The sequence below is a fragment of the Labrus bergylta genome, chromosome 9 (assembly GCF_963930695.1).
Source record: "Labrus bergylta chromosome 9, fLabBer1.1, whole genome shotgun sequence".
Taxonomy (NCBI): Eukaryota; Metazoa; Chordata; class Actinopteri; order Labriformes; family Labridae; genus Labrus; species Labrus bergylta.
In genome coordinates this window covers 20040391-20065208 of record NC_089203.1, presented here as the reverse complement: position 1 = coordinate 20065208, position 24818 = coordinate 20040391, and the positions used below count along the sequence as shown (strand labels likewise).

Genomic DNA, 24818 nt, shown 5'->3' with positions numbered 1-24818 from the left:
TGAACAGACTTCATGTGCTGTATATATTTAGATGTCTATTTTTCACCAAAATTTGAATTATATCAACTTTGTCATTTGGTGGAAATGAAGGAGATGGCAGTTAATTGGCTGAGACCAGTAAATAAATGTCTCTTGCAGAAAACCCTGGGGAACTATTTAAGGAGTGGGGATGCAAAAAAAAAATAAGAAAAACACACACTTGAATCTGGGCACCCATTGCTTCTCGTTTCATTGATCACCACATCTAATTAAACAGGGTTTTCAATGGCGTACTGTAACAGTTAAGGAGACTTCATGATTACATTGGAAGACATTAAAAGCACAAACACGCCTACAGGTCTTCAGAGTAAAATTAGACGTGGCATTTTTGTGTTTTTTTCTTTTTTTGGTGGTTTTTTTTTTACAAAACAATTCACACTCTTGCAAATCTTCTCCTCTCTTTCTGTTTGTAGATTTTTTCTTTTTTTCTTTTAATCCACCCTCATATTTTATTCTATATCTTCTTTTACCGAGTCTTTAGCACGTTAACGCCAAGTAAATGAGAAAGGTTGAAACCTTTGCTGACTTGCCTGTAAAAGTCAATTTTATTGGATTTACTTTGAGGCAAAGAGGAACACGGTGATCAGAGGCCGTGTGCTGGCCAGCTCCATGTCTTTTGAAAGCTTCTATTGCCTGTTGAACAGCAGAGCACCGCTGAATAATGTGTCTCCAAATCCTTTACAAGCTCCGGCTCTCCTTTCAGGGAAACTGAAGAAAATTAAATAAAGCCGCTCTTTTCAACTTAATACACACTAACATGAAGCTAAAAACAACTTGCATGATAGCCTTCATTTAGGACTAGGAAAAAAAACTTCTCAAACCTTATCCTTTTAAACTTCTACTTTGCTTTCAATTTCAGTTTTGATTGAAAAGATTCCCCTTTAACTCTCTTCTTAGTAACATACTTCATGTTTATTTGGAAACATATAAACACATCTTTATGGGTTTCATATGAAAAGATACACCACAGCCAATGTTTACACTCTGACTGTACACGATAAATTATTTATCCACACCACTACCATTTGATCCGAACCAAACATCTCACACACAGGACGTAGAACTGTTGAACCATCCTGTTATTCTCTCTTGAGGAAGAAGTCTCGTGTGCACAAACCTGTGTTCAGCCTGTCACAAAAAGCATGTGATTTCTGATTGTTGATTGTCTGAGGCATGGGGGAGTGTGGCGGAGGTGGGAGGGGTTAGTTCAAAGGGACACTGACAGCAATGTAGGGGGATTCAAATGTAATCAAAGGGTCATCTACAATGCTTGGGGGTAGTGCAATTAATGCACATCATTGATAAGTGCAATCAGGGATAATTTCTGTGGGAAAGCATAATTTCCCCTGCCTTGATTTGCTGCTTCAGACTTTCTCTCCTCCAGTGTAAAAGCTCTGTTAGTAATTGGTTAGCCACCTTTCTGTCTTCTGGACACAGTCTTGTTTCATTACCTTCACCACCAGATGAAATGGTGCATATTCTTATACAGCCACCCTAAAACATTCAACTTTTTGTGAGTTTTTACACCAAGCCTGTGAATTTCAAAATGAAGGATGATATTTTACCACTGTTACAGCATGTAAAAGTAGGAATTTATGAGAAGTGCTGCAATGACATTTAGGCCACTTTGCCTCTGTATTTATGCAGGTACTGTGTCTATTAACAGTTTAAGATGTGTGTGCTCATATTACATGTATCACTGAAAATGAGACTGCAGTGTTACACAGTAATAGCTCAATCTCGACTGAAATAGTGCAGCTTGTACTTCTTTTGATTTTAGCCATGATGTCTTTCACATCCTATTTATGCAGAAAGAAATGCTGAAAGCCATTCAAATGAAGAGCCATTGTGTCATTCCCACTTCATCGCATTAGCTCTGACTTCACTCCTACTCATTCTCTCATATTCAAGGTAGAAGTACACCTATAACTACTGCTTCAAAATTGGTGACTTTTTGTTATCATTACTTTTCTATATTATAACAAAAATTGTAAACTCTTCAAGGTAATGGTTCCCTAAAAAACAACTGAATATTAGTTGCATTACATCATAAATCAGTATGCAGCTCATAGCCTGGGAGCAGAGGAGAGCTGGTCTCCTAACGGAAGCAAGAGGTTAACCCTAACTAAGACAAGTCCAGCACACGGACATTCTCCCTTAGGAGACTCTCTCTCAGGATTAAGCCATTATCAAAGCCTGCCAGTATCAAGGTCAATTTTGATTAGCATTCAGATGATTATGTAAGGTGGCAGGGGGAGCATGCTGCACATGGTCCAGATATTACCTGGACAGAGGGAAGGACTGTGCTTTATCAATACACAGCAGACACAAGGCTTCACTAGGTTCAGAAATAACTTTGAATATGTAAGCAGTAAAGAAACTATACTGTGGTATTGATTTAACTCATAGAACCCAGAAATGGGATAACATCCGTTCAAGGCCTACAGTGATTTAAAACAATATATATATTATTCAGTGGATAATTGATGTTGTGGCTTTGAGTAGAAGTCCTTCATTTTAACACTTTTACTCAGAATAATGACTGCAAATTGATGTGACACAAACATTATTGCATTGTGGGTGTTTTTTATAATATTATGTCTTACCTGTGTTATTTTCTTCTGATTATTAAGAATCTTTGATATTTTAACACAGGAGCCTTTCTGAACCTCAATTCCATATCATACCAAAGTAGAAAAAGCTTCAAAGCCATGTTAAAACCTTCCTCTTGGCACAAGTAAAGTCACCACATCATGAAATTAGAACACATTTGTGTTTAGTTTATTTGAAGTTTTACTTCACCACGAGGTTGGAAATTTACATTTTTGCCTACCTGCCACTGTGGCTGGTGGATTAAAAAATGTACCAGTCACTTGTTTTTTTTTTTACCTCCCACTTTAATTTACCCGTAATGTAATGATGTATTATATCAAACCAGGGCTCCCAGTTTTCAAGTAACAGGCTATTTTATGAAGGGAGATGTTTCAACTTTTAAAGAAAATACTGACATGCTCTTTGTCTCGCTCACCAAAAAACAAGTTTTAGTTGATTATTTTGAGGCTGGTCAGAGTTTCCATTGCAGCCATGGCCTAAAAGGTTTACTCATTGAGCTGATTTAGCTGAAAATGAACCTCGACTGAGAGGAAAGATAAAACGTGTTGTTTTAAAAGCATGTGTTTTTTCATTCACCCGTCACTGCCAAAAAATACCCCACCATATTTGACGGGTGCTTATTACCAACCCTGCTACACCAAGATCATTTAAATGTGCTTAGCTGGTTTTCTGATGCAGAGCTATAGTAGAACTGTTTGAGATTTTCTACTAAATATGTTTTAACAAAAAAATGAGACATTTAGTAACATGTCCTTGGCTAAAAGTGGTTGTGAATAAATTAATGAACAAATGAATGACTGTAATGTCCTGCTCGATACATTCTTGCCTCAGTTACATCAGCTACTGTGGCTGTTACAATGCCTTCCCACCTTGATACACACACTCAAAGATGTAATATCTGTAGCTTAGACTTAGTTTCATTTCTTAGTAATGTGCCAGTATATCTCGTTATACTTTTTTGTTAACTTTTGTGAAATGGCTAACGTGGGCTTATGACCCCATGGTGCAATGATAACATCTCTATCAAATCCCTCTGTAAGATACAAATGAACATACTTGCATCTAGGTCGGTTGTGTTATTTTCTCATACCAGAATGAATTGCACTCTGCTCAACAGCTTTTATTCTCCAGGAAGAAAAGCAAGCATACAAATGGTTGTATTGTTTTGCCCTTAGGTCAGGGTAGAACATGCATTTATTTCCTTACAAAAGCATTGATTGCTTAAGCTGATCAAATCATCACTACCTGAATAACGGACAAGGACAAGACTGTGACAGTACATTTCACCAGCAGCATTTTCTTGAGACCCCTGTGTCTGTCAGGAATTCAGAATATTTAGAACTTGATAAAGTTCTAAACTCATTTTTCATTATTTTAAGATAACAAACAACACAGTTAGACCATGTCACAAAGCAGTATGACACACTTGAATAAGCTTTAATTTTCTATAATATAGCCCTCGGTTCATGCGTTTTTTGGTAATTCTCTAAAACGCAACCTGGATATTTGTAAGAGCATATTTCCAATTTCATGTATTTCTAATTGAATTGTTTCCTTCCCTCGTGAAACCAATTCTGATCTTATTATTGACTGTGTATCCAAACTTCACCCATAATTCACTGTGAGCTCCACCTCTGTGTGATCTGAGGATTGGTAGCTTCTCCTGCCACCATGTCATCTTGGATTTGTACCAATAAATCACTCTGAGGGATGAAGGATTTGAAGGAGGTCTGGGGATCTCAAAAAGGGTCCAGGCCTCCTGATTGAAATTGCTCCCTTTTTCCCCCCTCTCTCACCACCTTCCTCCCAAAATGACTGGTCACATTCTGCAACACACAATCACCTCTGCCAACTGGAGTATACATTACATCTTTTAATATTTACTGTATTTAGTGGTACAGAAAATAATCAGTCACTACTGCTAGCCTAATCTGAATTGTGTTGCTTTATTTTTTCAAACGGTTATAGCCATAGCTTCTAAAATTTAAATTTTAAAACACAAGAATTCAATATAATGCATAAACTCTACAAGTGAACGTGAACGTGTTGTGTTATTTTTAGATACTCATCAATTCTTCCACTTTTTTAAAAACATGTATTAGAGTACAATGGGCTACCCAAAATTGCCCTTTTTTCTCTCCATAAAAAAGATGTGATGTTTAAATGAAAAAGAATATCCCATCCAACTATGGAACATAGACATGTTTTATTTCCATACATTCCATACTCTAGCAGGACACGATTAATCGAACATATTTTTGCTTTAAATATTTATGGTGTGTTTATAGTAACTACTTTCAAAGACGTACTCATGGATACTGAGACTATAATCGTCTGAAATGTAGTCAAAAGAGCCACTGTTTTTATACCCCTGACCTCATCTTAATGGCAGCGCCAAAGCCTTGAGAGAAGTGTCATTGGCCAATTTGCCTTGTTAAATCCCCCCCAACCCCCAGAGATGAATATGTGGGGCCTGACAATGGGAACTAAGTCTGTGTGGTGATTCCACTCAATCAGTGGCGCACTGACAATCTGTCTTGACAATCCGGGAAAAAGAGGAAATATGACACAAATGTTCTCATAAATCTATTTAGTATAAGGCATAGCCAAGGGCAAAGTACTTTGGAGCCTGTGAGAGAGAAAATGGAGAATGAGGGGAGGGGAAAAAAAAAAGATGAACTCAGAGGATATTAATACCGCTGTGAATATATCTATTATCCACATTCATTTGAAGGCACTGCAGCATAATAAAGCAGTGCCCATTTCCCATTTAAACTCCTAGCAGTACTTTGCTCTGTATTACGTAGACCAAATGCCTTTCTGGATGGGGTATAACACGGAAGAGATCATTTGTCTTTGGGGTTCAATAGAGTTGTAGGGAATCATGAGGTTGAGACGTTATTCTCTCATGCCAGTCCAGAAGTCAGCTGCAGAGGTTCAACAAAGAACGGGCAGAATGTCTGCAAAACGCTGGGATACAACTGCAATGGATACACCCATGTATGTTTTTAAAACAGCAGTGTGTCCGTCTTTGGAAGAAGCTTCAAACATTTATACATTTCAGGGCTGATCTGAACCATTCTTTTTTTTTTTTTTTTTAATTGTTTTAATATCTCAGGAAAATGTGGAAAATCAAGGAGCCGGCTCAAATGTGCAGATCATTTAGATCATGTTACAGTTTAGCTTGCTGCTTGTGTTATAATTAAAAATGTTAATTAAAAATATGTATTTTTGTTAGATTTTCAAAACTTGTTATTTTAAAAATAAATTAACAAATAAATGGAATATGAAATCCCTGGAAGAATGTTTGTTGTAATCGGGGTTACGCAATAATAGTTTGCAAGGGTACAGTGTACACAAGTATCTTGTTTAGTGGACTAGGACTGTATAGATGAACAAAATGTCTGCTTTTCTCTTATTAGATAAAGGATCCTTGTTTTTTTTAACTTGATTGTGCCCATTCTTGGTACAGAGCAACTGATATGGCATTCTCGAATCCTGAAGTGAGCCCTAATGTCACCCATTTCCCCTCCACCTTTGTTTTTTGCCACTGTGCAGTAAAATGACTTTTCATCCAATGTGATATTTGGCAACTTATTGTTCGTTCCTGCACTGGCTTTGCTTTGGGAATCAGCAGCTTTCATCACAGCTGTGATATGAAGCTACTTGAGAGATCGTGAGTGTCACAACGATCACTGCCAATAACTCACTACAACAGATACTTCCAACCTTTGGGGGGTAAAAATAATAACCTATTTCACACTCAGTGAGGTCCCCATTCTTAGATTTGTAGTCAAACTTTTCCAGTCTCCTTCAGAAGTAATCGAATGACAATCTGATTTAGGCACATATTAATATTCACAATGGGAATTCCATTTGCCATTTAATCGTGGAAGTTAATAGGGTGTAGTATAAGACTCTCAAATGTGCAGTATTTCAAGTTTATTGCAATTTATAAAGAGGAAAATTGCATGAGAGCAAACCTGAAGACAGTTTGTAAATTGGGATATTTTAAACAGCATGGAGGATCATCTTTTGTTTTACTCATACATTTGTTATGCTATTGTAAAGCTGGGAAGTGCTCATACTTTCTGAACTTGGTGAGGATTCACCTACCAGCGGTACATTGACCCAGATCTCACATCCAAGACAACAGTAGAGTGGCTTTGTCTCTGTATGCTCCTTTAGAAGCCCAGACAAAGCCTGCATTTAAAGCTCTTTGGGAATCTATGGAGAGATCTGGAGATTGCAGCTCAGTGGTGCATCCCATCCAGTTGGACTGAGATTAAGGGGGTCTGCAAGGAGGGGAGAAAAAGCCAAAATCACAGATGACTTTAAACACAGTCACTAGTTTCAAATGGCTTGCAACACTGAGGAAACGGAGCACCATCCCTATGTTAGAGTCAGAGTAGTCAGTCGGTCTGGATCCTTTAATGTCTTTTCTTAGTGAACATTATAACGTTTTTATTGTCCTCACTCTAACATGATTCTAAACTTACTTTGAATAGAAAAATTACAACAACAGTGGTAAATCAATGGGAGCGGAGCATTTTTTTTTACACTGACAATATGTGTTACTTAAGTTAGTTTATGTTAACTTTATGTTATCAAAGTGGTGAACCAGTGTTGTGTTTCAATGGCTACGCTTCATTTGGCAAAAGGTACTTTTACTTTAAAGGCAAAGCTACTGTACGAAATGACCATCTTTGGAGTCCAGCGGACCAGTTTATACACTGTTTTTAGTGAAAGATTAAAGAGCCTGAGCCTTACTTCATCAAATGTACTTAATTAGTAACTATTCTCTTGAAGCAGTTTGAATCTGACTGCTAGTATGATTGAAAATTTATCAGCCTACTGTGAGGGAACTCAACGCTGGGAACTGAACATTTTCACTGTGGCTAGAAACAGAGACAATTTCCTCGCTGGTTGTTTAAGGTGCATACATCCCGGCACACTAAAAGTGATAGAGCAGGATCAGTGAGGCCAGCAGCTTTAAATGGACAGTCTGTCATGAAGAATATTAGGAACAGGAAACAGACCTGTCTGGCTCCTCCAGCTCCGGCTGAGTGATGAGCCCTACAGAGTTTTCTTTTTTCTGCTTTTCTTTTTTTTTTTTTCTCTTCACTCACTTCATGGTGGATGAGTAGTTCATTGTGAGACCAAAACAACTATTCTGTCTCTCTTTCTTCTTCTTTTTTTCTCTCTCTGTCCATCTCTCTTTCCCTCCACCTCTGATTTCTTACATCACCTCTTTGGCCAGGCAGTATGAGTGTAGACAGAGATAGACACATGCAGGGAGGCCAGCAGCCCTGCTTAGCATCAGGCTCCAGTCCGTGACAGCAGATTTCAATGAGAGCTGACAATGGGACCAGGAATGAGAATAATGCTGTTTGCCAGCCTAGAAATTCAGCCTGTCACAGTGGACCATTTGCCATGCTGGGAGTGTTCCATGAGCTGAGGTGAACAAGGAAGCTCCATTTCAAATGCAACTTGTTTTTTCTGCAGTCACTCATAACTAGAACCCATCCATCACAGTCGATTACAATAACTGTAGTTTTTTTCAGAATGATCTTTCAAACCACACCATGTATAAAATCCTGGTGAGTGATATACCCTGTTGAACTTTGGACCATGAAGAAGGAAGTCCCAAGGAACTTTAAGGAGCTGGAATGTGCAGTAGTACGGTATGTTACGTGGTGCACAAAAGGGGGTGCAGAATGGTTTACTTTGAAAGTCATTGCCAATTACTGGCCTTGTCATCTTTAAAATGCAGATGACCATGGAAGATACTGTATCCACGGGTCTGGAAATGTTCATTGTTAAAGCCGTCTTCTCATTTAAAATCGACGTGCTGTTCTGTGGAAGACTGTGTTAAGGTTAAGCACTAGATCAAGCAAAATTGTGTTTCTCCATGGGGAGAACATTTTTTACCACAGGCACTGGAAGATGTTGGTTTTGCCAATTTCCCCAAAAAATAAATTTTTTTAAGGCCAAATGCACAAAAATGTTCTCAACAGTATTGTTTTACCTCATGCCCAATCCTTTGTTTTAACTATGGATAATCTGGATTATTTATTTTTTTACATTTAAAACACTGCTTAATTAATTAGTATTTAACCTAATACTATCCTGAAAATCTTTGAAATATGTAATAGCCTGAAAAATAAATCAAAGCATTCAGTTAAACCTCTCATACTACTACTAACCGCCTTTGATTGGTAACACTGCTTCAAAATGACAAATGTACCAATTCCGTCAAGGTTTTTGAGCTATGAGGAGGCAATAGCACACCACTGAAATAGTATTATGTATCTATGCTGAGGAGAAACTATGAGTGGATCTCTGCAAACCACCTGCCTAACACAGCAGCATTCAAAGGAGGCATCTGGTACTATGATCAAAAACAAAATTACAGTCATGTCTATTTTTAACCCCCACAAATGTTAATGATGCATTTATAACCAACAGATGTTGTGTGCATTTTAATTAAGCTCATGTAGAATCTCCATAGTATAATATGTTTACTTTCCTCCTATTTGTTAACAGTGTAATGTTGTCGTTCAGAATATCCTTTAACTAAAGCACCCTATAAAGCCAGACCGATACCTACTCCCCATGCAATCTTGACGCTTAACACATTCCGCATGCAGGACACTAATAACATGCTACAAAAAAAAACATCTGCAATCTGCTTTTCAGTGTCTATGATTGGCTAAGCATGTTGTCCTACTCACATTCACTTAGGATGTGATCACAAAGCTTGATTTCCAATATGCATTCATGAAGTCTTGCAAAAATATTGTCAGCTGGATATAATGCTATTGACCCATCATAACAATTGTTGAGCAACACAAATGCTTTATTTTTGAACCGTAGAAGTTGCATTTTATCTAAAAAAAAGAAATAAAAGAAAACATTAGGAGACTTTACAGTTGTTTTTCTGGAGAAACTTGATAGCAAGGCGTCGGTCGATTCTGATAAGTAAGATAATGATTAGGATTGTTGTACAAATGAGCAGGAAATTGAGTTTTCTCTGAGGTGATCTCTGCACCCAACAGATAGCACCCTTTGAAATGTTACAAAACAAGCTCAGGGGTTTTTTAATATTGACTGACTGAAAGAGCGTAATCTACAGTAGAAAATGTCCGACCTTTTCAAGGATTTGTTATTGCTGGTGTGACCGCTCAGTGATAAGTATATTTTAATAAAAGGTAGCTTGCCTTCCTAAACAGGTTTTTTACTATTGTTGAATGTCCATGTTTGCATTAACCCTGGAGTGCTTTTCTTAGTTCTCCTCATGAGACCACGTGTAGTTTTTCTTTTCAAATCTCAATAGAAGCAAATACTGAAAAAAAAAAAAAAAAAAACACATCAATCTAAAAAAAAAAAAAATGTTTTTTTTACATTTGATCATGATCTAATTATAACTGATGAAATGTTTTATTTATTGTAACTTAAGTTAGTCAATCATTATTAAATCATAAACAATAGTCCTTGCAGGAAAGAACACTAAGAAGTATCTTCATTTTTGAGTGTTTTGATAAAAAAACATCTGTTGTTGTTTTTAAGCACATTTGGGTGTGGAATGGTGAAAACTCTGGAGCATTGACTATGTAGGAGTGGAGTAAAATATTCAAATCATTTCTGAGTTTGTGTGATCCTTTTCACTGCCTTGAAAGTGAAGACTTAATGCCCTTGTCTTACCATCATGTAGGTAGAAATGTGCTTTAAGTGTCGCTCAGAGAATTAGGCATGGTGTGTCTGTGTGTTGGTGTTGCTGTGCATATGGGTGTTATCCTCTTAAGGAATTATTCTCTTCAGAGCGAGGCCTCCTGCACAACTGATTTTTAGCACCAGAAGCAAGCATCTTTCCTATGTCTAAATAAAAGGCAAATGTTCAGGTTGTTTGTGCAGGTATGATTGGTGGGATACCCTCACAAACCATTGTCCCTGTTGTGTGTGTGTGTGTGAGTGTGGTCATAAAACTTTATATTCAGCTATTGGCTTCTTTTTTTTTAATAAGCAGTGAGGGAGTTTGGTTATTTTCTTTTGCGGCAATCATAGACAGGGAAAATACACATCAAATCCAGACGTACTATTTACCCACACAGGCAACAGATCATTTACCGACTATGTGGTCATTGCAGTAAAGTACCTCTGTTTTCCCTCCATTCCTTCCTACACTCTCTGCCTCTATTGACCACAGTTTGAAGAAACGTGTCTGTGGCTCAAATGCTGTCATAAGAATCTGTGCAGCGTTCACCAACCCCTGCTCGACAGCGGGGGTTGGGAATTGATTTTGGATACCCGATTGGGTCATTTTTATCATGGGCTGTCATCAATATATAATTTAAAAGCATGGCCTGAAGCAAGCGATGCAGCGTCGCTCATTGAAGTTTTACTAGACCTGTGGGATTAGGCTCCCCCTGTGGCCCCATTCACTAATGCATGCCACTATGTGTGAAGATTCCTCCATCACTTGTGAGTTATGGCCCCCAGAGGAACAACGACATTGCAGTACATAGGTATTCCCTGCATGTATCGGAACATCTATATGGCACTCCTAGGATCCTTGCATGGTGTGCCTTGACCATGCTTATCTGTATCTATCGCCAATACCCTCGTTAAGCCTTTTTTTCTGGACATGAAACAAACATTTATCTTTGTTGACATTCTACAAATCATGCGCTGCTGAATTTTAACATAATTCAAGCCATATTGTTGTGATATTTGTGTGTTTGAAACCGTTGCAACGATGGAAGTGTTTCCAGTAAGAGGTTAGTGAGGCTCAGGAAAAGATTTTCCCTCACATGTTGATCTGTTCTAGTTATATAGTAGAATGTAGAATAAAAGAGGTACATTTGTTTGGTATAAGCCAGCTAAACCAGATGTGCCCAACCTTTTTTGAAGCAAGATCTACTTTTGAAGTTGGCCACAGTCTCTCTAACACACAAACACAGAGTAACTCGTCTAATAGCCATTACTGATAGTTTACCTGGTTATTTGATGTAAACATAAAAAACAGAGCAGTAATAGGCCTAGATGTTTCTACCTTAGTAGGATCCTTGGCACTGGGAGGAGGCAGCTAGTTTCTTATAGGCAGAGCAAAAGAATCTGGTTGCAAGGTGTTGGCAGGCCACAAGGTGGTCATCATTCATTGTGGATCTGTACTTGGACTTGATCATTTTCATGTTAAAGAATGCAGACTCACACAACTAGGTTGATCCAAAAAGAGCTGTCAGGTTGAAGGCTCGTCTTCTGAAGCTGGGATACTTTTGTTCCAGCAGTAGGTTCTAGAACTCTCCCTTCATGCAGGGTGTTGCCCTGGATTTGATTTTAAAGCCTTCTTGCAGTGTCAGAATCTCATTTTCAGCAGCAGAGCGATCCAGGTGGAACAGTGTCACTACTCTGGAAGCAAAGTCATCCACACCAATACTTGCACCAAATGGGAAACACGTATAGCTGGCAACAAGCTCAATGGATCCAAAGTCAGAAAAAAACACTTGACAAATTCTGTCAAGATGCTCTGCCCATGCTCATCATAACGTGACATTGACTTTGACATTGTAGTTAAGCTTGAATGCGAGGAAAGTCCCACGGGCTACCCAGCCTTTTTTTTTTTTTCTTTTCTTCCTGCGATCACCTGGGAATCAGACTGCGATCGACCGATCAATCACTATCGATGGGTTTAGTACCTCTGAGCCTTAACCATCCTCCAGAAACAGCTTCTTTTTAGTGCCACAGGCACCTTTGTGTTTGTTTTCCTCCATGATGTAAATCATGCTGATATCCTCTAATTTTGTCCCCAGGCTTTATGAAATGAGTTTAATTTAGCAACTAGTGCTTTATTTCCAAAATAAATCTAACAGGTCCTGACTATGACCTTTCTATTACATGTTGATGATTTGCATTTTGCACCTTCTTTTTCCCTGCTCTGTGATATGGAGTCACACTGTGTGATCCATATTCAAATATTATTTAAATCAGTTGCACCACATTTGCATGTGGAATTGAGGATTTGAAGCCAGGTCGCCTGCATACTGATCAGAGGGACAACCTTCATCAAACTGAGGGTTTATATTGCGAGCGAATGGGACAGGGTATTAATAATTATCATGAAAGGACTGTTCTATATCACACACTGCAATAACAGTGTTTTTTCCTCTCATCTAATGAATCTGATATGGATCTTAACCCTTTTGCTTTCAGTTAAGGAAATTATTACAATCGCTTGAAATAGAGAGACCAAGCCACAGAGTCACTTTAAGGACAAAACTACCCATGTCATTGAGTTATGTCATCTACTTATCGCGGTTGTTATGCAAAATGATGACATATGCAGAAATGGTATGAATGTAGAATAAATGATGTGCTGAGAACGAGGAATGTTATTAACATTTTAACTCTTGTGAAAGCTGGATTCCCTTCTCAGCTTTAATCAGTGTGTTGAGGGTAGATGCTTGTATGAGTATTAATCATATTACATTGTTGCATCACTGAAAACTAAATTGTTTGCTCACTGTGATGATGATCTGTGTCTATAATACTTCACAACATGTTTTAAAAAAAAAAAAATATTGTAAACATGGCTAAATGTTTAAATCCGGCCTTGAAGAGAGAGAGGGAGAGAGAGTGAGGGATGTAGCATTATACAATTGTCTGCAGCTGTTGGACTTTAAATGGACTCACAGCAAAGTATTCAGTTCACTTAATCTACAAGAACCGGTGTGTTCTTCAAGTCTCTCAATATCATATGACACAATGTAGCGTCTTAATCATTTGTGTAAAATAACTTGCTGCCTCAATATGATTTATTATACTCAGATAACCATTTACAGTTTTGTTTTGTACTTTTAATGAAGTTTATTTTGACTGCCTTTAAGGACATTTTGTGTTTTTTTAGATTTCCCAAACATTGATGATGGTAAATGTAGAACACTGAAGTAATTATTCCTGACAACTTGCTGTGCTGACCAAGAAACCTGAGTGTTTCTGTTCAAAGTGCTGTATTGGCAGGGCCATCTTAGGCCATCCTGTACCAGGGTGCGTTCATGTAAGCAGCCACAGCCTCAGCTTACCCCCCAATGCATTTTTTTTTCCAGCCTTACTCTGGCTGGTAAAAAAAAATATAGCCAAAAATCACATCAGCCAAAAAACTTGACCATTATATTTTCTGCACTTATTCTTCATGATATGATCATTTTTGTAGCTGTGTTACAAAATACAACTCATGGGAATTCATTTTAATTCCATTTATTTAGAAATGTTAAAGACTTAAATGTTCATCTTCTTGTGTTACGGTGATTATAATCGTGTTGAATGAAAATATACATACAAGTTGGTCAGCCAAATGTCAGGTGTCTTAATGTCCTTAGTTTCTTCTGCATTGCTTTGACATGGCATGGCATACCAGCTGAGACCTGCTCCTTACAGAAAGGTCCTTTTTTATTCCACTGACTGAAGCAGGGGAAAGGAGGGACAGAATCGATTGTTGCGGGCCAAATTGAACCTGTGTCGAGCTGCAGGCAGCCACGAGATAAAGCCTCTGACGCTGTCTGCTGTGTTTATCATCAGGTGGCCTTTCTGTGTGTGCTGTGCTGCGATTTTGATGTGTTAAGTCATAATAGGGGAGCCACCATTCTTTGGAGGGGCTGCCAATAAAATCGCAGACAGAGGGGATTATGTTTCATGTCAGCCCATTATTGTTTCCAGCTTCCCCTGTACACTTTTTTTTCACCTAGAGAGGCCTCTGACTCAATTTTGCTGCCTTGTATTTTGTTTTTCCTAGATCCATTTTTTTTGTTCATATTCAAGAGGCAGAGTTTTGAATTTGATGCCTTTTTATATGATGGCATTTGATTTCATTTGGGCTTCAACTCGTCCCCATGAAGTCTTCCTGTCATACATGAACAAACCAAATTTGCAGTTGTGAAGTACAGTGAGAAGGAAGATATAGACTTACCCTTTGCATCATAAGATTATAGCCAGAGCAAGCTTGGTTAAAGTCTTCAAAACAGAACCTGCTTACTGGACCCTGCACACTGAGCAGTACAATGGACTCCTGTGTTGTTGTTTTTACCAAACTGGCGAATACAATGTGGTTTACGTGTAACTGCTACTGTATGTTCTGCAGTATTTCCTGAAGTCATCTGGTAGCAGCAAAGAGCAGCAGCAAAATAATTGTATTGCTGTACTCAGCCAACTATCTTCCTAGACCAACAGATCATTTTTCACAGTGCTCCGTTGAGTGTAAGATTCTGGCAGAAGATGCTCATAGAGTTTGTCTGGTCAGCCCTGAGCGGGATAATGGCCTTCACAGTGCTGTCTCATCCACCTTGGATGCCCCTTGCTTGTGGTGTGGTCTTAAAAATGTATCTTCCAATGAAGCCCTTCTTACCAAGACCTCATATGGTGCATGAGCCCCCATATACTCAGTGGAGTGTGTTATCTTCTGTTACACCAGTCGCTATCTGGGATAGCCAGCTAAATACTGCCCACCTGTTCCCAGAGAAGGTGGGGAATAGCCTCTTGGCTAATCAGGCAGGCCATTAGCAGGAAATGACAATGACTCCAGTAATTTTATGGGCACATTTAAAACTTCCTTCTTTGAGGAAGATGATGATAATCCCCTCTTTACGCCCTTTGGCTATGTTTCCAAGCTGACTTAATCAAGTGCAGAAAAGAACCACAGCAGCGCTTCTCAAGCATGCCGCATAGATCTCCAGGACGTGTTTTAAAGTAGAAGTTCTGTTTTGTCTCTCGTGCGCTGAAAATTAGACTCTTGTAATCACCAGCCTTTAATGGCGAGACAGTTAGTTGTGTCTAAGCTTTTATAGTCCAACATTTCGGTTTGAAATCTTGAGCTTCGATTTCTATACTTATAGGAGACCCAGATTTGTTGAAACCTGTATGAGGACAATTGATATTGTTATGCCACAAGTTCAAAGACAGGTTTGAAGAGATTCATTTCTTGTCTAGATGGCTTCTTCCATAATACAGCTGAAACTTTTGGATTGACAGGAAAAAACATGAGTTGAGTATTTCAACCAATTCAAAAGCTTTTTGAATTAAACTTTGAAATACTATGACCAGGATAATAATCTACACAGAAATAAGCAGCAAGATGTACTTTGGAGAGTTGCTCACCTTTTATAAAGCTGGCTGCATTACCGTCCTGTGATCATACTTGAATGTAGGTGCAGGTTCAGTGTGTGCCCCAAGACCTTAAAGGCCAGTTGAGCAGTTTCAGAAGACGGAGAACAGTTCTACTGCTCTGAGGGTTATGACCTTCTGCTTCTAGATTTTTAATTGTACAAAACATGACTAAGGGATATACAGTGTCACCTGCAAACTTTAACATTGTCTTTCATTTCAATTCTCCAAATGCACAAGAGTTATTCACAATCAACAGTCTACTTTGAAATGACCTGGTTTGCCTGCTGCAACATGTTGTACTAGAAAGGGGTCTTTATTCAAATGTGTATCTTAACCAGGAGCCCTCTTTGATCACAAATCTTTCTCTAAATACATCCTCTCAGAGATTTTCAGATTCCCTTCAATCTCTGGCCACATTTATCCATATCTCACATAGGACTACATTTAGAAACACTGTCTGGATGAGGTTTTAAACCAGGCAAGAGTTTAAATGTGCCTCCAGAAAAACTGTTACTCCAGTGAGTGAAATCGTTTTGTAATAATGATCCCTCCAGGACATGTTTTGCAAACACATTCCTGCTACTTTGAAGGTTAAAATGTAATTTTCTTGGTGACCTATATTCGTGCAGTAGTACTGTACATTCAGGGCAATGACAGCTTTCAGCAAGGCCTACAGCTGTTGGTTATTACAATGGGCTGATTGGCTGCAAGCTACAAACCCCCTAAGTAATGTCTAAATGGGAGCACACAGTGAGGCTGCCTTGGGCTACTAGATAACAGCACAAACACCCTGGTACTGTGTGTCTTTCGCGGTTACTTCCATAATGTTTTTGCCTGCCCTATGGCACTTAAAACCTGAACCAGTCAAATCTTAACAGGCTTAAATCTCTGAGGCCTTCTCTCTGTCTACAGAGCACAGAGTTTGCTGACATTTTAACTTTCCTTTTTCTAAAACCTTCTTTTAATTGGAAAACATTGGTTCTGGTCACTCCACTTCCTGAGAGCTTAAAGAAAAAATACATTTGGAATCAGAAACTGGATCGTTTCTTCATATTATCCAAAATTCTGAAATGTTAATGACTGCATGATTACAAATACATATATTTGATACCGAGACCATGAGATCTCAGTTTGGATTTTGGCTTTGATCCATGTTCATTCTGTGGCATTGGTGTTTGAGAGGGAATGTGTACTGGCTTTCTGAATGTGTGCAAGAACATCTAGTGATACAGAGACTGGTGCCATCCAGCTTCCTTTACCATTTCAGTTTATGTCTTAAAACTAACATTTAGTTAAAAAGGAACACTGAAGAATTTCTAATGATTAATAAACTTCAAGTTCTTCTAAGACACCTTGTACCTCATTGGTGCTCATTACCAACCCCTTTCTATTGGCCGGGGGGAGGTGTAGATTGCCATACTTCCTTTCCAGTTCACATGGAGTCACCAGCTGCTACCTTTCACTGGTCTGTGTGATGTTGTTAATGGACTGTACTATTCTACCTCAACAGAAAAAGCCCTTAACAACCTTTCTCCTATCCAAAGACTTACAAAGCCAAACCCTGCTTAGCTGCAGTGACTGTCTGCAGGATACCCTACCCAACCGGTAGAAATTACAACTGCAGCAACAAAAAAAAAGAATCCCCACCGACTTCCCATACAAAATCCTTCAAGTGCATGTGGTGGAGCACCAAGACAGTCTAGAAACCCCTCACACAAATAGTTTTAGTAATGACTTTCAATATTGTTTTGTTATTGAGTCATTTCCTTGCAGTGAGGGACAAGTGGTTTTTTTTGGTGCAACCTGAGCCCCAAAATGAACTTTGCTCTAAGAACAAAGAAGTTTTTTTGTACTACTTGTATGAGTTTGTATGTGTGCTTTGCACTTTCATATCACAGCTCTCTGTGAAAGTGCTTTTCATTTATTCTTTGTCATCCTCTGATTAATGCATAAAGCCTAATTGTCACATCTTTTTTTTTTTAGTAAAAACAAATAAATCTCCCTGTTTTTTCCACCCATGTCAGTTTCTATGTGTCTGGGTTCATGCCACATACATCACAGTCCCTCATAGCTCCTGATGCTATATCCAGTTCCTCTCTATGGGGGGGGGGGGGAGTATAAACAAGAAAGTCAGCCAGTTAATTCATCTCCCAGCTCGAAAGTCTCATTACACTGCTGATGAGTTTAAGGATTGCCTGAGGTGGAAAGGGGCTGTGTTTATAGCTCGGCAATCGTGCGTACCGAGTCTCCCTGTCTCGTGTGGATGCAAAACAAAAGGCGCGCTGGCACTCCAGCAGAATTAATACTGAACACATCCCAGCTTAAATACTTCATGATTGTACACTTATTTAAACATATGTTTCCAAAGAGATGTGATGTACTATAAAGTCTTTATGTGGCAGCTGCTAAATGAAGACAGATGCGGTTAGTGGGAGAATTGATCTGACCTTTGTCGCCGTGTAAGGGATATGAATCTCTCGGCATCTACTATATAAGTGTGATATAGGGACACAGGGAATCCTAATTTAGGCAGTTACATCTAGGTCACGGCACAGCTACGAGCAAAAATGGAACATCTTAGTGGAACTTGTATGCCTGCTTTCAGGTTTGTTTTTTTAAGATATCAATTGATCTATTTTAGGAAGTAGTTGAAACATGTACTGTAAATTTCTTTCTTAAATGTAATGTTCTTTTTTTTTTTAGTACTTGAAGGCATTTTTAATGCTGGTAAAATACAATAAAAAATGTTTTTTTTAGCAGTGAAGTAAGATGATTTAAAGGAGTCAATTACAGAATAGTTATAACAGTTATAACAAATCATTCCTTCTCTTATATTGAGAACTATAACTTCAGCAAAATAAATAATGGCAAATGATTCCTCCCCTCAGTGATCCTATTCACCATAATGCATGCAGTTATCTTCCCAGCCCATGCTAAGCTTCTGTTGTTGGGGCACCACTATAACCAATCATCTGCGCTGGTAGATAAAACCAATATGCTGAGGGGATGTGACCTACCATCTGACAGATGCCTCTTCAGTACAACTTCTCAGCTTAAAGCCAATCAAGAAGAGTCTGGCTGTCATTTTTTCCTCCAGTGATTTCATAATTTCCATCTAGATCTGGTCAATAATCAGAGATGGGGATGGCAGCAATTGGCATGATTGGCAGAGCTCACAGAAAAATACTTTAAAAACTGTAGAGGATTGCTGGCTTCATAGACGGATGGAGGAAATCAAATAAAACGAGATTATTCTTCATTGTTGAAACACTCAACTAGTGTGGTCCTCCTGGGCTGTTGACATGAGATGTACTACAAGCAGAATAAGCAAGAGGTCCAAATTTCCAGAGATTTAAGCAACAGCTTTAAAAGTTAACGCCATCTCTTTAAGCTCATCTTTTATCCGCAGTGCTGAGATTAGGCATTGAGTATTGCAGCCCATTGTCTGAGATTGAACTCATTTATTAAAAGGAACAGTTTGGCATTTTTTGGAAACAGGCTTATTCACTTTTAACAGAGAAAAAGAGATCAATACCACTCACATATCAGTCTTTTCAATATAAAAGACAGGAGCGAGGACCCAATAAGTTAAAGGGGATAGTTGGAAACGTGTATCTTGACTCTGTCTTACCTGAACCACTGAAGCTCCCATATTAAAATCAGTTTTCGTCTGATCTGTAAATAGGAAGGCAAAGAACACGATTTTCGGTCAAACTTTTATCCAAAATGTGACCTTTTTTTGCACATCGTATCTTGATTTGTGTCAACCCAAAAACTAAAAAGTTGTATACATTATTTTTTATCAATGCTAGAAGATTGTCAAGTTTTTCCAAGATTACCAAGAGTGGTGTTCAGCAATGGTGGTCGAAAATCAACATTAGATGATGCACGACTTCTGTTACGTAAAACAAATTCATATCTATGTGGATAACCCAACAACAACCACAAAAACTCAAAATAAATGTTTTTCCAATATACTTATATCTATGACAAACACTGAATACAAGGCTATTACATTTTCTTTTTCTGGACAAAAGCATAAATTATCATGTATATGTGGGCTCTATTTGAGTCATAAATATCTGCAGTCTGCTTCATCAACAAAAGGATGAAAGGGATACAAACAGTCCTTGAGTCATCACCCACCCTCACACTCCTCTCATTGAGTCATGCAGCACCACATGTGCAGACGGTTATGCATTGAACATCTCATTTGTGAAATATGCTCAGAGATCAGAGTGATAGTATGAAGAGACACACATTTTAGCTAATTAAATAATCAGAGGAAAGACTACGTTTTCATTAAGATCTAATTTGGAGATGAAAAACATCAACCTCTTTAAACTTCAGGTTGAACTACTTCTTATCTTTGTCCTTGAAGATTCAAGTTCTGACCTTCCCCCCCACATTACTAACTGACAATTCTGCAAAAAATGATACTTGAACTCATCCAATATTGTGAACAAATCAAATTAATATAATTTGTATCATATGAGATGTCTATGACTGAAGTTACGAGAGCTATTTTCTGTGATTTAATTATTTTTTATTCAAATTTTATCACCAAGATTTATCAAAGCATTGTCATATATATTGTCGTCATCACAAGAAAAAGCATTACCCTATCGACTTTCTCATTGCTGATTTATAAATCTGGGATTTTCTAGTTAGGCAGCCTTATTAAGGAACCATACCAAAAAGTGGTAAATTCAAACTTTTGAACTAGACAAAATGTTTAAATGAATTAGCTGAACTGTTTATGCCAGAGCTCCCTCTGTCTGGCAGCAGCTTCTCTCACAGAGGGAGCTCTTGAGCTACAAATGGGGACCAACAGACACCCAAACAAGAGGAGAAGGAAAAGAGAGTTGAAGGGGGGGGGGAGGGGGGGAGAAGAGAACATAGTTGCTAAAATACAGGATGAAGAAAACAGAAACACACAGCAGGGTTTTTAGAAGAAGTTTGTGCTACAGATTTAAAAAAAGAATGAAATCTTACTGTTATGGCTTCGACTGAACCTCACTAAGTCCCAACCAGTTGACCCTCATAATATTGCACATGAAAACCTGCCATTAGAGTCCTACTGAGATAATGCAAGAATGCAGGTCAAATCATTTGAGTTTGGAGAAATTATTTCACAAAGAATTGCCCATCGTTGACCTCAGTATTGAAAAAAAAAAAAAAAAAGAATCATATTATGCTAAGTGTCCTCTACTCAAGTCAGAGCTCTTATTTTGAAGAGGAATGAAACTGAAAGGAATCAGCGTCACCAAGACTACTGTGTTATTATCATGAGACGTCTACTCGCTGCTTTTGGTGTTAATGTCTGCCTCAGTTCTTCAGAAGTTCTTTTTATAACCTTAACATTCTGAATAGCATGATTACCCATCTTGGTACTGCATACGTGTGCAGACTTAAGTTGTCTATCTTTTATTAAGTGAAGTTACAAAAAAATCCACGACAAAGATAGACATAATGATCAGAAAAAAATACATGCTTGTGGTTTTTGAAGGGACCCTAAAAAAAAAATATGCTTGAACAGTAGCTTGTTGTTTGCTGCAAACGCTTATTGCAGGGAGAGTTTTCATGGAAACCAAAGAACAAAAGGTATCAAAAAGAAAGTCCGAACCCACAGATCATTTTCATGTAGCTCTGCAGTTCCCCCAATTACATTTATTTTAGCCAATTCTTATTTTTTTCCCCTTTTATCTGAAAGGAAGAAAATAAAGTACTCTACCTGCCAATCAACAGACATGAGACATTAGCCAACAGATGGTTAACAGAATAGAGCATCTTCCAGGCTAGATGGCCATATTTAACACTCGCATTCATCAGGTGGTTTAAACAACACTGAAAATAAATGCTTTTGATGGTGTGTGTCTGCTACATGAATACATTGATAATTATGTGCTTTCCTGTTGGTCTAAGCAACTGACCAGGCTCAATCATTATTATGTAAGACGCCGAGGTTACAGCCTCTTCTGCTGGCAATCTCAATTGACATCATGAATCAGTTAATGTTGTATTAGTAAAAAAGTAAATGTTATGGTACCAAGGTTTATCTGCTCTCAAAGTGAACAATGGACAAATCAAAATAGATGACATCACATTCAGGATGTATTCCAATTCATGTTTAATGTTCAAACCAAAAGTCATTATTATTTGCACCAGTCAATCATCATTTTGTAAATGAAATATATCTGTTATTTCTCCTCTGCTTTGTATAACTAAGCTGCTTGGTGATGAGAATCCACTAAATGTTTTTTTTTGTAAGCAAAACCTTTTTCTTGCTTTATTGCCAAGTGAAATGAAATGTTCCTTATACTGATAGCTTTCACTTCAAACCTTCATTCTTTAAATTATATATGTCACTTTTAAGATTGAATCCAAGCATTTACTCTCACTGTTGATTTGAAGTTGGATTTCAAAGTAGTTGTTTTATTTGTTAGTTTTAATTAGACTTGTGCACAATGTCTGTGTGAGGCAGAATTGCATGAGTACTCGGTGAGCCATGGGTGTATTTGCGTTTGTGAATGAGCCCTATGGGCTTGCTTACACCCTGGTAATGGCCGCTTGTGGCTACTGCATTGTAATTGAAGTTGTTATACTTGTTTTAAATATTCAAAAGCCTGGATATTGTTTTAACTCCATCTCAAAGGTTATTTTCAATTGTACGACTGTTGCTTCAAATGTGAACAAAAACTATTGGACATCAAATCTGGACATTTGTTTTTACCTCTTTCGCCATGCATGTTGCATGTTGCAGATCTCAGAACAGTCAATAAGTCAAAAAGGTTTTAGGACTCCTGGATGCAGAAATGTCAAGTGAAGTGTGTCCCCTTCAAGGTGTCAGGTGAAACTGAGTCTGCTATGTGATAAGATACAACTTTGAAGTTGTGATTGAGGTTAGAGGCATGGGTCAACCTCTTTGTGATATCATGACTAAATTTTTAAAAAAAATCAGAGAATCGAAAAAGACCAAGTACTTTGAGTTTTCTGTTGTATCACTACACTGATTTACACAAGTCTGAGCACCCCCCATTGTTTAATACACTCACAAGAGTCACGTCCTTCCCCTCCCTTCAATCCAAAATGTATCATTATGCTGACATTACATCTATTTGTACCTCTTTATTCAGTCAAAATGAATGTCTGCAGGACTACGGACATATTGCACTAACTACAGAGTAGGATAATAAGGGTTTGAATTCATGCTGTATTTTCAGCCATGTTGGCACAGAGCAGTCATTATCAAACAGTAATTAATTAGTTGTGGTACCGGCAAGTTTGGCTTTCACAAAGATATCAGACACTGTGCATCTGTTCATTTACCTTGATGAGGACAAAGCTGAGTTTACTCAACAACAAAAAAAAAAAAATCTGTGTACTTTTCTCCAAAACTCACTCATTTCTAGAATTCAACACGACAAAGTCCACACACTTATAAACAGACTACTTATACTTGGCACCTCAGACTATGGTCACTTATCTCCTTTTGGTATCTTTAATGAAACACACACCTACACTTTTTTCTGTTGTTTTTCTAATATTTTCTGCAACCTTTCACTTGTATACTCCTGACTGACAGCTCTCTGTTCTGTGTGTGTGTGTGTGTGTGTGTGTGTGTGTGTGTGTGTGTGTGTGTGTGTGTGTGTGTGTGTGTGTGTGTGTGTGTGTGTGTGTGTGTGTGTGTGTGTGTGTGTGTGTGTGTGTGTGTGTGTGTGTGTGTGTGTGTGTGTGTGTGTGTGTGTGTGTGTGTGTGTGTGTGTGTGTGTGTGTGTGTGTGTGTGTCACTGAACTTATACATATCAGGAAAAAAAATATGTCTTGGCAAAGAGAAATGACCATCTTCAAGTGAGTGCATGGCAATCATTTAGATGGTTGGTTGTCAGCAGAGAAGAGGTAAACCATTACACCCCTGCGAGTTCCTTATTCGTTTTATTGCAGAGGGCAGAGACTCGCACATAGCAGCAGCACAACACACTGACTGATTTCCTCAGCACTTCCCAGGGAATTGTCATCACCCCAGGTCAATGTCTAAACTTTGCCATGCATCAAAATATATTGTAATTGACTCCATTTGTAATTCCTCCAGAGATCTGGCACTGGCCTGTAGCTCTGATGGCTGCCGAAAGCAATAAAGTCTCACAGACATGACCCCCATTGTAAACAAGGCCTGCTTCCAGAGTGTGAGGTACAGTTAAGTGTGGGCTTTCAGCGAGCCTGGCTTCACTTTTGCTCTTTGGCTACAGCCCATGCATACTTTCAGTCAAATATAGTTATTTCAGAATAATGTAGCTACCATGTCATGTTTCATTCTTCCTGGACCCATGTGCTCCACTCTTTTCCAAAAAGATCTTTAAGGTTTTACAATATTTTCAACGACCAAAAGAATAGATTTGTTTTTTTCCGAAGTTGATGTTTAAAACAATGTTGACTCTGAAGGAGATTCTGTAATTTCTGCATTGTACCTTTTAACTACATAATAGATATGCACTAATGCAATGCCCATGTATCAGAAATAATTCATGTTAAAGTAATTAATATAATAGCACTGCTGATGTGCTGTAAGTAATGAATGTATTCTGTTGTGGTATCAAATAATAACATTAAGAGACTCCATAAGTTGTCACATTTTTTTTTTTTTTTTTTTTGCTGCAGCATTAAGTCATATGTATTTAATTTTTAAAATGAATAATGTATCCTATTAGAAAATAAATCCATCCTGAATATTAATTGCACTGCGCTGTAGTGGAAACAGTTCAGCCAGTGATCTGTGCTGCAGTAGGTATTTAGAGATTAACCATTAAATATTTTAACCTTATGGTTCTTTCTCTTTGTGGGGGGGGGGCATCAGTTCTAATCACTGAACAAATCCTTCATTATGATAACAGTTCTGTTGCATGGAGGGTTTAAAGGAAATGCAAATTAAAAGAGGAAATAGAGCAAAAGTAAAACGGATTTACCCTTTTATGTGCACGCAATTAGTGCAACATTGATGGGAAAGTGAAATT

At 38.1% G+C, this 24818-nt stretch overlaps 1 protein-coding gene across 5 annotated transcripts in view; it reads left to right on the top strand.

Moving 5' to 3' along the window:
- diaph2 (diaphanous-related formin 2) overlaps positions 1-24818 on the top strand; it is a 368317-nt gene that overhangs the window by 231759 nt on the left and 111740 nt on the right. The window lies entirely within an intron of this gene.